Source organism: Herpailurus yagouaroundi, unplaced genomic scaffold (genome assembly GCF_014898765.1).
Source record: "Herpailurus yagouaroundi ecotype Mexico unplaced genomic scaffold, PumYag 210, whole genome shotgun sequence".
Taxonomy (NCBI): domain Eukaryota; kingdom Metazoa; phylum Chordata; class Mammalia; order Carnivora; family Felidae; genus Herpailurus; species Herpailurus yagouaroundi.
This window is the reverse complement of record NW_024412441.1, coordinates 19,352,751-19,366,342: the sequence shown is the minus strand read 5'-3', so window position 1 is coordinate 19,366,342 and position 13,592 is coordinate 19,352,751. Positions and strand designations below refer to the sequence as shown.

General features: G+C 37.0%; 1 protein-coding gene across 2 annotated transcripts in view; it reads right to left on the bottom strand.

Moving 5' to 3' along the window:
• Window positions 1–13,592, bottom strand: part of EIF5B (eukaryotic translation initiation factor 5B) — a 93,863-nt gene that overhangs the window by 79,820 nt on the left and 451 nt on the right. The window lies entirely within an intron of this gene.

Genomic DNA, 13,592 nt, shown 5'->3' with positions numbered 1-13,592 from the left:
ACTATGTTAAGTGCAAAAAGTTAGATTGAGAGACAAATACCATATGATTTCACTCATGTGGAATCTAAAAAAAATACATAAATAAACAAAACGCAGGATCAGGGGCACCTGGGTGGCTCAGTCGGTTAAGTATCAGACTTCAGCTCAGGTCATGATCTCGTGGTTTGTGGGTTTGAGCCCCACATTGGGCCCTGTGCTGACAGCTCAGACCCTGGAGCCTGCTTCAGACTGTGTCTCCCTCTCTCTCTCTCTCCGCTCCTCCCCGGCTTGTGCTCTTCCTCTCAAAACTCAATGAACGTTTAAAAAAAAAAAAAAAATTTTTTTTTTTTAAAAAGCAGAATTAGACTTATAAATATGGAGAACTGATGCTTGCCAGAGGGGAGGGGATAGGCACAATGGATGAAGGGGAGTGGGAGATACAGGCTTTCAGTTATGGAATGAATAATATAGTCAGTGATATTGTAATAGCATTGTATGGTGTTGGACGGTAGCTACACCTCTGGTGAGCATAGCACAATGTATAAACTTCTCCAAACACTATGTTGTACACCCGAAACTAATGTATCATTGTGCATCAACTATACTCAAAAAAAAAAAAAAGTTTGGTGGTTCCTCAAAACATTAAACATAGAATTACCATATACCCACCAATTCCACCCCTAGGTATATACTCAAGAGAACTGAATACAGGGACTCAAACACCTGTACATAAATGTTCATAGCAGCACTTTTCACAACAGCCAAAAGGTGCAAACAATCAAAAATGTTCATCACTGGATAAACGATGAACATTATTTGGCATACATATACAAAATGAAATTATTTAGCTATAAAAACAAAATGAAGTACTGACACATTCTACGACATGGATGAACCTCCAAAACATTATGCTAAGTAAAAGAGTCCAGACACAAAAGGTCATATGTGGTATAATTCCATTACATGAAATATATATCCAGAACAGGTCAATTAAAAGACAAAGTGGATTAGTTCTTGGTTGCCAGGAGCTCAGAGGAGGGGGAAATGGGGAGTGACTGCTTAATGGGCACAGATTTCCTTTGGAGGCGCTAAAACATTTTGGAATTAGAAGAAATAGCAAAACGTTGTGAATGTATTAACTGCTACAGAATTACATTATTTAAAATGGTCAGGGTACCCAGGTAGCTCAGTTGGTTAAGCATCCAACTTTGGATCATGTCATGATCTCACTGTTCGTAAGTTCAAGCCCATGTTGGGCTCTGTGCTGACAGCTCAGAACCTGGAACCTGCTTGAGTTCTGTGCATGTGTGTCTCTCTGCCCCTCCCCCACTGGCTTGCTCTCACTCTCTCTCTCTCTCAAAAAAAAGAAATGAAACATTAAAAATAAAATTAAGTTGGGGCGCCTGGGTGGCGCAGTCGGTTAAGCGTCCGACTTCAGCCAGGTCACGATCTCACAGTCCGTGAGTTCGAGCCCCGTGTCGGGCTCTGGGCTGATGGCTCAGAGCCTGGAGCCTGTTTCCGATTCTGTGTCTCCCTCTCTCTCTGCCCCTCCCCCGTTCATGCTCTGTCTCTCTCTGTCCCAAAAATAAAATAAACGTTGGGAAAAAAAAAATTAAAAAAAATAAATAAATAAAATAAAATTAAGTTAAAATGATCAGTTTCATGTTATGTTAATTTCACCTCAAAAAAACTTCACAATACTGATTACATATTTCATATTAACCCAACTAAGAGTGAATTAATAACAACACTCTATTCCTTTTTCAGTAGTAAGTTTGCAGGCTTTCAAAACGATTTTGTCCTTAAACCAAACAGGACAGAATGCAGTTACCACTTATCAGTTTAAAAATTCCTTTCAATTCTAATTACCAAGAGACTGAGATAACCAAATTTTGAGAATTCTAAATAAGTTCAAAATGAGAACATGAAGAGAAAATCTACACAAGAAAAAAAAAAATTTTTAGCCAGATACCTATAACGCAAGTGTGAACTTAAAAAATTATGAGCTATACCACTATGAAATGCAGTGTAAACCTTGAACAAACTGTGAAAAGCCACTGTGCAGCTAGAAATTTGACATATGGACTGAATATTAAATATTAGAGGATTTGTGTTAATTGCACTAGGTGGGATAAGGGTATTGTGGTTATATTAAAAAAACATTCAGGGAGAAATGTCAAGATATTAATAAAATACATGACAAAAATGGAGACAAAATTCTATTTACGATTAAATCTAGGTGATAAGTATATGGGGTTCATTATATTATTCCTTCAACTTTTCTGTGTGCTTGCAATTTTTATATTAGAAGTTAAACTTCTATATTTAAAACAATTACAGGGGCACCTGAGTGGCTCAGTCGGTTAAGAGTCTGACTCTTGATTTAAGCTCAGGTCATGATCTGAGGGTCAAGAGATCAAGGGCCACATCAGGCTCATGCAGAGCATAGAGGTTGCTTAAGATTCTCTCTCCCCCTCTCTCTGCTCCTCCCCATCCCCACTCATGCACCCTCCTTCCCACTCTCTTTCTAAAATAAGTAAAATAAAAATTAAAAAAATGAGTAAAAATAAAATTTAAAAATTACAAGCTTGCATAAACAAAAGGTAAACTTTGGAATGAATCGGCACCTATTACTTTGTCTCATAATTTTTGGAGTTTGGAAAGGTAATGCCTTCCCAACATTTCATTCCTTTAAGACTTTGTTAATTATTAATGTGTCTAAAAAAAGAAATTAGTTTTCATTATTTTGAGTTTAGAGCAAATTAAATTCTTGAGAACTGAAAATCCACCAAGTACATACCTTTTTTTCTAGGTTCAGTCTTGACAAGTCATGCATTTAAGTAATATCTAACCTTAAGTAAAATGTCACCGACCTGGACTGAAGGATTATAAATTAAAATGAAAATATTAGATAACAGCACAACTGTCCCTGTACTGTTTTACACAGCATTAAATACTATCTTTATGCAAGGTAAAATTTCAAATCTAACGATGCAAAAAAAATAGAAATAGCATGTACAAGTTCCAACCTAGAATAAGAGGGAAAAAAATAGAAATAAAGCATGGCAGAAGCGGCACAAATGAAAACAAAATCGATGGCTGAAATAAAGTCAAATCTATCATTAATACAAGCAATATAAGTAACTTTAAATCCTTAAAGATAGGCTGTCAAATTCTATTATAAAAATTCAATGTTACGCTGTTTACCAAGACAGACCCAAAACAGCTACACAGAAAGGTTAAAAGGGAAAAGATGGAATACTCAACAAAACACTAGGAAACCAAATCCAAAAACATATAAAAGGGATTATACACCATGAACAAGTGGGATCTATCCCAGGATTGCAAGATTGATTCAACATAGAAAAATCAATTAACATAATCCAACATATGTGAATAGAAAAAAAGACAAAACCACATGATCGTCTCAGTAAATGAAGAAACAGCATTCAACAAAATCCAACATTCTCATGGTAAAAACTTTCTACAAATTAGAAACAGAATGGAAATTCCTCAATCTGAAAAAGGGCATCTAGGAAAAACACAGTTAACATCATACCAAATGGGTAAATACTGAAAGCTTTTCCCCCTAAGATAAGAAACAAGACAAGGATATCCACTCTCCCCATTTCTAGTCAACATTATACTGGAGAATCTAGCCAGAGCTTTAAGCAAGACAAATAAGCCAAGAACATTTAGACTGGAAAAGGAGGAAACTATCTGAACTTGCAGATGACATGATCATGTCCACAGAATACACATACATACATACGTACACACACACACACACACACACACGTCAAAATATCATTAGAGCTAGTAAATGAGTTCAGTAAGATTACAGGATAGATCACTATACAAAAATTGTATTTAAACTATGCACTAGTAATAATCTGAAAATGAACTTAAAATAATTCTACTTTCTGGGTGTTGTATGGAAACCAATTTGACAATAAATTTCATATATTGAAAAAAAATAAAAAATAAAAAATAAAAAAAATAATAATTCTACTTGCAACAGTGTAAAAAAGAATTAGATGCTTAAGAATACTTTTTTAAAGAACTGCAAATGTTGAACTCTGAAAACTGTAAAAAAAAAGAAAAAAATCACTGAGGGCATTCACTTTCGAATGTCCCCTCTCTGTAAAGAGAGCTTTCCTACTATTCTTCCTTTAAAAAAAAAACCTTTTTAATGTTTATTTTATTTTTAAGAGACACAGAGCATGAGTGGGGGAGGGGCAGAGAGAGAGAGGGAGACCCAGAATCTGAAGCAGGTTCCAGGCTCTGAGCTGGCAGCACAGAGCCTGACGTGGGGCTGGAACCCACAAACCGTGAGATCGTGACCTGGGCTGAAGTCGGACACTCAACCGACTGAGTCACCCAAGCGCCCGTATTATTCTTCCTTTCTAATCTTATATTCTAATAAACATTTGCTTGCTGCTAGCAAAAAAAAAAAAAAAAAAAAAATCACCGAAAGTAAAGACCTAAGTAAGTGGAAAGACATCCCACACTCATGGATCAAAAGGCATAATATTGACAATACTCCCAAAATTGATCTACAAATGAAATGCAATCCCACTCAAAATCCGAACTACCTTTCTTTCTTGTTGCAGAAATTGAGAAGTGACCCTAACATCTGTATGGAAATGTAAGGAACACACAATAGCTAAAACAATCTCAAAAACAAGTTAGAAACATCACACTTTCCAATTTCTAAACTTACTACAAAACTAATGCAATCAGGAGAGTGTGGTATTGCCGTAAGGACACAAAGATCGAGAGAACAGTATTGAGTCCAGAAATAAACCCCTACACATATGGCCAATTGATTTCAACAAGGAATTAGAGAGAGAATAGTCTTTAACAAATGGTGCTGGGACAACTAAATATTCACAGACAAAAAATTAAGCTGGACTCCCACCTCACACTTAATAAAATGTAACTCAAAATAGCTCAAAAGCCTAAATGTAAGAGCTAAAACTACAAAGCTACAAGGGAAAAAAAAGAAACAGTAAATCTTCACGACTTTGGATTTGGTAACAGTTTCTTAGATCTAACACCAAAAGTACATGCAACCGAAGACAAAAGAGATAAATCAGACTTCATGAAAATTAGGAACTTTTTTGCTACAAAGGGCAACATCAAGAAAATGAAACAACAGGGGCACCTGCTGGCTCGTCAGTAGAGCACGTGACTCTTGATCTCAGGGCTGTGAGTCTGAGACCCACATTGGGTGCAGACATTACTTAAAACTCAAAAAAAACAAACAAACAAACAAACAAAAAAACCCAGAAAGTGAAACAACAACCTCCTAAGGCAGAAAATAACCCACAGAATGGGGACAAAATATTTGCAAATCATATCTCACTAAGGATTTGCATTTAGAATATATAAATAACTGATATTCCTCAACAATAAAGAAATCAATTTAAAAATAGGCAAAGGATCGGAATAGAAAGTTCTCCAAACAAGATATACAAAGATCCAAAAAGCACATGAGGACATACTCAACATCTTAAGCCATCATGGAATGCAAACCAAAATCCCACTAAGACACCACTTCTCACACCTACTAGAATGGCTATAAATCAAAAAGTGAGAAGACAGAAAGTGCTGATGAAGAGATGTAGATTCTTTTGGAATTCTTTTCTTATAAACATTTTTAAAAATATTTGTTTATTTTTGGGGCGCCTGGGTGGCTCAGTCGGTTAAATGTCCAACTTTGGCTCAGGTCATGATCTCACAGTTCATGGGTTAGAGCCTGGCATTGGGTTCTGTGCTGACATGACATCTCAGAGCCTGGAGCCCGCTTTAGATTCTGTGTCTCCCACTGTCTCTGCCCCCTCCCCAGCTTGCACTCAATCTCTCTCTCATAAATAAATAAATAAATAAATAAATAAATAAATAAATAAATAAATAAATTTTAGTGTTTATTTTTAAACACTCTCAAAAATAAACACTAAATATATATACATATATACACACACACACACACACACACACACACACTTATTTATTTTTGAGAGAGAGTGTGTGTGAGTGAGGTAGGGGCAGAGAAAGGGAGACAGAGAATCCCAAGCAGGCTCCTTCCTGTCAGCACAGAGCCCTCCCTACATGAGGCTCATATCCACGAACTGTGAGATCACAACCTGAGCCAAAATCAAGAGTCAGATGCCTAACTGAGCCACCCAGAGACCCCAAGAAATTGGAAATCTTCTACATGGTTGATTGGAATGTAAAATGGAGCAGCAGCTTTGGCAGCTCCTGAAGAAGTTAAATACAGAGTCACCCTATGACCCAACAATTTAACTCCTAGGTATAAACACCAAAGAACTGAAAACATATGTCCACACAAAAACTTGTACAGGTATTTTTATAGCAGTATGATTCATAATAGCCAACAAGTAGCACCCCAAGGTCCATCAAGCAATGAACAGGAAAATAAAATGTAGTATATTCATATAATGGAATTTTAGAACACATGATTCTAGCCTTAGAAGAAATGCCAACCACAATGTCATCAGTCTTATCTATCAGCTTCACAAAAGCTCAGTACCTGAAACCTAATGACATAAATCTGAATTAAAACAGTACTCAATTTGGGGCGCCTAGATGGCTCAGTCAACTGAGCGTCAGACTTTTGACTTTGGCTCAGGTCATGATCCCAGGGTCATGGGATCCACGTTCAGCACAGAGCCTGCTTAAGATTCTCTCTCTCTCCCCTCTGCCCCTCTCCCTTGCTTATAAAATAACAACAACAACAACAAAACCAACAGTGCTCAATTGTATTTTTAGGGACTGCTATCCAAAGTTTATGGTTTGAATAAAGTTTCAGAAACAGAAAAGCCACATATTTTAGACCCCAGTGGAAAGTACATTTCTATCACCAAAAGGAGGACTGAAAAACAATTATTCTAAAAATGACTGCTACCTGGGTGAAAAATAGGGATTTCTCTTAAAGAACATACCTGAAATTTTACATACCATGTCTGAAACAGGAAGGACTGAAACATTACATCATCATTGTTTTCACTTTAAACATACAGGTTAAAAGAAAAGCAATTATGTAATTAAATTGGTTGATAGACAAAGAAATTCTTTAAAGAAATTTTGGCACTGATTAACTTATAGACAATGGCTGTCATTCTCCTTTTTTGAGTTCTTAATCTTTAATAGTTGTTTCACCAATAAAGACCCTATGAAGATATTAATTTTTCACTGGAAAGTCTGTATTTTGGAATATCAAGATTTCTTAAATCAGCTAGGACAGCACAGTGAAAAACCACAGGTTCTGGGATCAGAGTCTACCTACCAGCTGAAAGGCTCTAACCACAAACATATTTTTACGTTAAATCCCACTTTCCCCTTATCTGTATTTACATAATAGTTCTTGAATCTCTATGTTTCCCTTCCTCCTAGATTCTCAAACTAGTTACAATGTCGTTATTGGTTCTAAATTAAGTTCTTTTGTTAAAGTTACATAAATATGTGGTTACTGCTAGGACAAGCTGGGTTACTATGATTATTTCAATACTGTTTTAATAAAGGTTCAAAATACCTGTGTATTTTGTACTATAATTTCTCAACAGTTCATATTTGTCACAGGGCATAAATTAGAATGGGAGAGGAAAATAAGTCATTTGAATGCTGCTGCAATGTAATCCTCTCCCTGTTCTCCCCCTTTTCACTATTTACATATTATCACAAATTAATAACCTAACCACAACTTAGGCCTCACCTTTTACACTATTTCTAGTAACAAAGTTCAGTGAGTTGGTCAGGCACAAGATAACCATCTTAAAAGTTTTCTTATTAAACAAAAAAGAAAAATTACATAAACAGCAACCAAACTGTTAAGATATCTAGGAATAAGCCAAACGAGAAATATCCTAAAGACTCAAATAAAAAAAAAATAAAATTTTACTCATCTACAATTAACCAAATAGAGAAGCATGTCTTATCAGCAATTTGTTTACCATGTTATTTCGATCACCTAGGACAATACCTGGCACTTAAGTGATTAGGCAAACAATACATTTCTTGAATGAGATAATTCAATATCATAAAGATGTCAAGTATACTAAATAATCCAAAAACTTAATGGGACTTAGAATTAAAACCAATTCCAACAGATTTGTAATAGACCTTGATAAGTTCACCTACTGCAATAAAAAAAAAAAAAAAATCATAAGAGCATGAACATGACCACAGATGTCGTAAGTGGTCCCTGAGCAGTTCTCAAGCATTTCTATCATCTGTTAGAAAAACACTAATGATGGTCCAACAGCTTAGAAAATGTCTCACACATGCCCAAATCTAGATTAGGAATCCCTAAATCAGCTGTTCTCAAAGTAGTCCCCAAGACCTGTTCAGGGGGGTCCAAACTAATTCAAGAGATCAAATCTATTTTCAAAATAATACTAAGAAGCTATTACACTTCTTTATTCTCATTTTCTTACAACTGTAAGGTGGAGTTTTCAGGAGGCCACATGATGTGCGATACTGCTCCAAGAATAAATGCACAAACATATGAGAATCAAGTTCTCTTCTAAGCCAGACAGTAAGGAAATTTGCAAATATGTTTGATACCTGTCCTTTCATTACTTTTTGAAAATGATTACTTAACAACGCTACTTATGTTAATATATAATGTGTTCATTAGTTTTTTAAGATTTTAGTTTTTTAAGTAAACTCTTTGCCAAGGTGGGGCTCAACCTTATGACCTCAAAGATCAAGAGTATCATGCTTGGTGGCTCAGTCAGTTAAGCGTCTGGCTCTTGATTCTGCTCAGGTAGTGATCTCAGGGTTCGTGAGATCATGCCCCACACTGGGCTCTGTGCTGACAGAGTGGATGGAGTTGGCTTGGATTCTCTGTCTCCCTCTCTGCCCTCCCCAGTTCACATTCTATAAAAATAAACAAACATTAAAAATAAAAAAGAGTCCTACCAACTGAACCAGCCAGGCACCCCGAGTTTTATTTTTAAATTAATAACAACTATTTTAAGAACTTTTAATTTGTAATAGTTAAGTATTGATAGATATAACCCACATAAAAACGTTTTTAGTTCCTTAGGAAGTTAAGAATGTAAAGGGGTACTAGGACCAAAAAGTTTGAGAACTGCTGTTCTGACCTAACCACTGACACTCAGTTCTTCAGCTAAACAATGCTTTGCCTGCCTTACAGATCAAATCCAAATCTAAGGAAAGAAACTTAGATAAATAAAGCACAATTAGTAGGCAAGCAACATCAAAAATAGCTGCATCAGCTCTCCAGAGATCACCACTATAGAAGGTTAAAGTTATTACAAGCTAACAACAAAAGTTTATCATCTGCTTTCTCATTCACGTATGGCAAACTATGACAAATATCACGTATCAATTTCCTAAAGTATCAGTAAGGGAACAAGGTAAGCCAATAGAACTCTTGGATTATACATCTTTTTTACGATCGAATATATGAAAACACAAGGTTTTTAAAAAAATTTTTTTTAATGTTTATTTATTTTTAAGAGGAGGGGGGAGGGGCAGAGAGAGGGAGACACAGAATCCCAAGCTGGCTACAGGTTCTGAGCTGTCAGCATAGCTGGACATAGTGCTGGAACCCACGAACTGTGAGATCATAACCTGAGCTGAAGTCAGACGATTAACCAACTGAGCCGCCCAGGAGATAAGGTTTTGTTTTATTTTGTTTTGCTAATTTAAGTATATACAGATGAGAAATAAATGCCTTTGTTGAACTAGACTATTTGGACTACTTGTTACTTGGTTTACTCCCTCTCTAGGCAGCTCTAGAGTATCTGATATACTTGGAGCTCCTTCTGAGCAGGTTCCTTAAGCAGATAACCATGTTTTCTACCACAGGGGAGGGACCCTGCTACCCTGATCATACCTGATTGACTAGGATAAATGTCTGACATTAGAACATTCCTAAAGGTGAGGAAACTATCTCAAAGACAGCCAGAACTCCCATGAAAACAGGGAAATTGCCAGTAATAACAGGAATATTACCTGAGTTAAAACAACAAATAGTGGAGTCACTATACTGGCAAATTTACTGGTGTAGAGAATCACAGCAAGAAATAACCTGATGGTGAACATACCCTAGAACTCTACGGAATCCTGAAAGACTTTCTAGCTCCTGAATGACATCCCCACCGCCATGATATCTGATGCTGGGATACATGAAATAATTATCTTTCTTCTCTCTGTATGCCCCCCCCCCCTTTTTTTTTACAGGGAAGGTAATTAATGCTATTAATGTGACACATCAACTCCCTTATAATCTGCAATTTATAACTACCACACTTAAGGGGATCAAACAAACAAAAAAGGGACCAGAATGAAGAAACAGAGGCTAACTATGAAAAACTAAATAATTTAGATCCTTTTTCTTTACACACATCCATAAGAAAATCAATTGTATTGTCTAAATGGAAAAAGTACGACGTCACTAGAACACACAAGATCCCATAAGGTCCCATTACATAAACTGAGGACTGTGAGAATTATGAGCATATTGGCCTTGGGACGCCTGGGTAGCTCAGTCAGCTAAACGTCTAACTCTTGATTTTGGCCCAGGTAATGATCTCATGGTTTGTGAGTTCAAGCCCCGCATGGGACTCCGCTCTGACAGCAAGGAGCCTGCTTGGGATTCTGTCTCCCTCGCTCTCTGCCCCTCCCTCCCTCCCTCGTCTCTCCCCCTCCCTCCCTCTCTCTTTCAAAAATAAATTAACATTAAAAAAAAATACTGGCCTTATGTTTTATATGATTTATAGATATTGAATCCTAGCCCTTATCTCATCAAGAGTTTTTCCAGTTGGGGCACCTAGGTGGCTCAGTCAGTTAAGCATGCGCCTTCAGCCCAGGTCAATGTCTTGGGTTCACAAATTCAAACCCCGCATCAGGCTCTCTGCTGTCAGTGGAGCCCTCTTCAGATCCTCTGTCTCCCTCTCTCAGTCTGCCTCTTCCCCCATTGGCTCTCTCTCTCAAAAATAAACAAACATTACAGAAAATTTACATTAAAAAAAAAAGTTTATCCAGTCAACTGAAAAAAGGCAGGAAAACTTGAATACCTTAACAAAATCTCATTCTCAGAATTACCCAAGCTGTAAAATTTTAGAACTTAGTTTTTGAACAAAAGTCAGTCACTGGTAAGATAACATGCAACTCAAATAAAATCAGACACTCATATGAAATAAAACCTAATTTTAAATGAACACTGAGTGACTGAGAAATTAAAATAAGGATTAAACATAAGGAAGTAAGAATTAAAACAAGTATCTGTTCTTTCCAAAACCTGAAAAGTGACTCAATGCCCTATCTTGATTAACTAGTAAGCAGCTGCTCATTTCTCACCCAGTTCTACCTGGCCAGAAACATTTTCAATTTAGCATAGCTTGAAAGGGAAGGGCAGGTGGAATGAATATAAAATCATTAAAAGTGGGGATTTTTATACAAGAGTAAAACCAGACAAATATCTTATTTTACACAAACAAGAACGTTAATCCTAACAGAGGGCTCTCTCCTTCTAGACCTTCTTCCCAGTCTGTTTTTCTCTCTTTTACAAATATTCAAAATATCCTTGAAAAAAACAGTATTCAACATACAGAAGGTCAAAGCAAACTAATTCACAAGTAGTGGAACTTCTCTGGTCCCCGCCTCCCCGCAAATATCTTCCCAGTTCCTCCTTTCCACTAAAATATCTTACGTGGAATGCCAAAGTAAAAAGGCCAAGCAGTTCTGGTCCAAGGGGGACCTCTGCAAAACTCTGGGATTTCTTACATTATTATCTGAAAGGCATTTAAGCAAAGGAGGCCATGAAACACTGCGGGGGGGGGGGGGGGAGGACTTAATACTAGCACATGAGAAAATAAAATTTTCAATTACATTGACTTCACTTTCCCTTCAAAATGAGCCAAAATATAAGACAACAGATTAGTCTGGGGCTGGGGGGGGCGAGGAACCAGTAGTAGCATTTCTCCTATACTTCCAAACCAATCATTTAACAAGAGACTCCAGTGTTTGCACTTTAAACTTTACATCACTCATGAAAATCTTTATAATCAGTAACAAACACTTTTTTTCTAAAAACACACAAACAAGAATAAGTGTCTCCCCTATGAATAGCTTTTTTCCATTAAAAAGTACTTAAAAGAACTTAAAAAGTAAAGCATTAACATACATGTATTTTTTTTTAATTTAAAGGACTTCTGTAATCCTGAACCAAGCAAACCAATTGAGAAAAAAAAAAAAAAACTTTTTAAATAAGACAGTGGACAGCTGAGTGGATACTCCATAATACTTAAGAAAGCCTTAATATTCCTTAGACTTGATGATAAAATTGGGGTTTTTTTCCCCTCAAGTATTTATCTTTCAGATACACTTGAAAGATTTACACATGAAAGGATTGAGATGGCTTTAAAATATCCAGCAGGTGGATAAAACAGAAATGGTCATGTAATAACCATGGGTAATTGGTACACAAAGCTTTATTATACTCATCTATTTCTTCCACACGGTTGAAGAAAAAATGCAGCCTATGCGTCAAAACATCTGGCCAAAAGCAAAGAAATTTTTGTCCCACGAAATCACCCAGAATTCTGCTTATTTTCTCTAATTTACCTGGTTTGGTTAGCAAGTTCTAGTCTGCAAGCCAATTAACTTCCTCCAATTCCAAGATTCACCTGATGTCTTTCAATTCCACTCATCAGCTAGGTGACTGCTAGGTAACTGTCAGGTGAGCACACAACCCAGAATTCCAAATTATAATTAGTAACCTTATTTTAACTTCAAGACCTGATATCCATTTTTGAGTCAAAATGACTATTACAGATGGTTGTCGTGGTTTTTGTTTTAATTTTACCTTACTCTCCCCCTAATCTCTGAACTAGTTTGGGGAGTAGAATACAAAGCTGAAATATAACAGATGTTTTTCCCTCCCTGGGAGTAAACTTTGAGAAGAGTGAAAGAATTCAATCGAATGTGACACACAGAAATGTTGCAAAAATTTCGGGGTAGGTAGCTTTATGATATATCCTTACACTCCCTCCCCCCAAAAACCTTTTAAGTGGTTAGAAAGGAGAGACCCGGGTTGGTTGGTTTTGTCTCCTCCCCAGTTTTTAGGGGGAGGTGCTTAGAGAGCAAAGAAATGACCAAAAGACAGGCCGGAAGAAGGAAAGCTTTGAAAAGCACGGAATCTGGACAACCAGCCCTTAAATAATTGAGACCTGTCCCCAAATACAATAAAGGTTAAGAGGGAGTTACCTGTTAAACACCTCCGGGTAATTCCAACGCACCTGAGCGGCTCAGAGTTTAAAAAAAAAAAACAAACAAAAACAAAAAACAAAAAAACTAGCTCTAGGTGCACATATTCGAACTCTCCTCTCCAAGTATTCATAGGTACAAAGGCACAGAAAGAACTCTTCCTCACCGTCGCTAACAGTAGCGCCGCAAAAACAACTCTCTTGCCCTGGCCACGATGGCCGGGCCGTGGCCGGCCCAGAGAAGCGTCCTGAGCCCCTACCCCTGGGAACCCCGAAACCACTGCCCTGCTCCTGTGGCGAGAGACCCCTCTTTCCAGGCCGGGAGAGAAGTAGCCACGGGACCAAGTATCG